Genomic DNA, 2,986 nt, shown 5'->3' with positions numbered 1-2,986 from the left:
CAACATACTCATGCTCAACATGCTCATGCTCAACATGCTCATGCTCAACATACTCATGCTCAACATACTCATGCTCAACATACTCATGCTCAACATACTCATGCTCAACATACTCATGCTCAACATGCTCATGCTCAACATATTCATATGAAAGATTGCCTGTCCCCGTGCAGTTCCTAGGACAAGTTACACTGAAAGAAATGAGGGACGCTTAGTCCAAACAACAATGCGCATTTTGCCCTGTGCGAGTCACCTTGACCTAGCTTTACCCTTGGATCAAAAAGGTGGTATCAGAGCTGCGTGCAGAAAGCGTGTCACTTTTTGGATAACTTTAACCATTAATTTTTTTGTGGGTGCACATAGCACACTTATTAAAGCTGCGCCGTTACTCGACCGCGTTCGTCACAACGCCGACATAAATATATCAGAGCTCCTCTACATCCAACATTGTTTTACATTTCCAAATTATTACAAGAAAGCTCCAATGATAAATCAATAAATTCATGTTGTACACATCAGTGAAATATAATCAAATTAAACCGTAAATTAGTTGTACACAACTGAGAAAGTTTTCGAAAAGCTCCAGGCAATCCATCTTTGATGAACCATCTTGGTCCGTACTCCACCTGGTCCGTTTTGCCTACAATGGTCCAGTGAAAATCTTGGAATGTAAATCCTTGTGACCAACGCCAGCAAGAAAGATAGCGGAAGAAATGATAATAAACTGAACTATAATAACGGGATTGTACCTTCAGTTTTGAATTCAAATAAGGCCCCCAGCGTTTATCGTTGTTGTATTTTTTATTTCCACCGCCTCTGCATTCACTGTCTTGTTTACTGCAGAAAAAACTCAACGATAGAAAAATTTAGCGATAATGACAGAAAAACTTTTTATTTTTTCTGCCTCTGCATTCACTGACTCGTTTACCGCAAAAAAAAAATAAATCACAAAAAATTCAATGAAAATGAGAAAAACTTTTTCATTTCTACCGCCTCTGCGTTCTCTGTCTTGTTTAATGCAGAAAAAATACAAATAATTTACTGAGCTGATAACCTGCAATGAATCGTTAGTGTTGAATTAATTGTTGAGAAAATATCTTCACTATGAATTGAATATATTATTTCAATTATCTTAAACATAGCATTCATTTGGCGAGCTATTTATTGACAATCATCCGTATGACATTCCTATGCTTTCACCAAAGATTAGAAAAAATGCAACTGGCATGTACATGAAAGAAATAACTTCCCTGCTGCGATCTTCAAAGAGTTCAAAAATATAGTTCTATATTTTGATTTCACCTTCATATTTATTGCCTTTCACTATGAGCTTGCCGCATGCTAACTAAGAATTTAAAACCAACAAATTGCCTAGATAATTTACAACATTTTCGTTGAAAAAATTTTGGAAACCGGCTCCTTCCTCATTTAGTTTGGAAATATTTTCAGTGAAAACATGGTATATTTTTTTTCAACAGTATTTGTTTCCATATTATTTGTTAATTCACGATTTCAACAATCAATCGACCTCGATAATTTTTAATTTGTTCCTTCAAGATAAGAGCAAACATGTAAAACAAGCTTGGTTGGATGAAACACACGAGACAGGTGCTATGGACATGGGACAGGTGTCTCGTGTGCTATGGACATGGGACAGGTGTCTCGTGTGCTATGGACATGGGACAGGTGTCGTGCGCCCAAACCTAGAGTTTGGAAACGTCGTATGGTCGCCGAAATTTGAAAAGGACAAAAATTTAGTAGAGAGTGTTCAAAGACGCGCAACAAGAATAGTTCCGGGCTTGAAAGGCAAGTCCTATGAGGAAAGAAAAAAATTACGAAGCTTCCAAACCTCTGTTATCGACGTCTGCGTGGGGAGATCATTGAAGTATACAAGAATACTCATGGCTTATACAAGGTCCCAGAAGGATTACTAGAATTTGAAACAAGATCCAACACCAGGGGCCACGGCTATAAACTAAAAAAACAGCGTTGGAACATATCCATGCGACAACATTTCTTCTCGGTTCGAGTCACCAACATGTGGAACAGCTTCCCTGATAGCATCGTTGACGCTGCGAGTATGAACGCCTTCAAGAACAGACTAGACGAAGCTATGCAGGAGCATATGTTCAGTCTTAAAATGCCTAGCAAATTACGGATCAGGCAATAAGTCCAGCAGCTATCTCAATCAATCGTCAGCTGTGAAAAGATCGGGTTCCATAGGCCGGATCCCTTGTGTATCAATTAAGTCACGAGAAGTTCAAGAATCGGCAACAGGCCATGGGCCTATTTCTTTAGTGCCGACACTTCTATTCTATTCTATTCTATGGACATGAGACAAGTGTCTCATGTGCTATGGACATGAGACAGGTGTCTCATGATCACAGACAGCTGTGGTAACTCTCACAAACCGAAATCAAGCTTTAAAAACTTGGTTTTGTGGCCTGAAATTCTGTAACAAATTATAATTTCCATCTTACGACAAAGAGTATAAGTCTCCTGCAAACAATTCAATCATTTATGCAATGATTCATCGCAATGTCATGAGCACCTGCGTCAAGTTATTGTGCATTGAAATGCATGATTTTTAAGAGAATTAAATTTTTTAAAGATTACTTCTCCATATGAATTAATAAATTAATGCAATGCATGAAAGATGTAGTCGAGTATATGTGAAAAGGCTGTACAAAACTAGATCCCTACGTTAATTTTACTACTCGGAATAGACGCGCCTGGCATCAAACTCAGTGACATTTCAATTGAGCGCAGAGAAATACTGAAATGCATTGATTGCAGGAGATGCGAAACCTGAATTAAACAATAAAAATTTAGGAAGCACACAAATTCTGTCATGATTCATATCCATCCAGCGCCTTTTCCAAAATTCCAAAATTACATTCGTCTAATTCATGCTCCTGGGATGACGTTTATTTACCCTATACAGCTGCAGCTTGAGCGATCACAGGTGCAGACGTATATACACGCA

The sequence above is a fragment of the Hyalella azteca genome, unplaced genomic scaffold (assembly GCF_000764305.2).
Source record: "Hyalella azteca isolate HAZT.00-mixed unplaced genomic scaffold, Hazt_2.0.2 contig560, whole genome shotgun sequence".
Lineage (NCBI taxonomy): Eukaryota > Metazoa > Arthropoda > Malacostraca > Amphipoda > Hyalellidae > Hyalella > Hyalella azteca.
Note: the sequence above shows the minus strand (reverse complement) of the source record.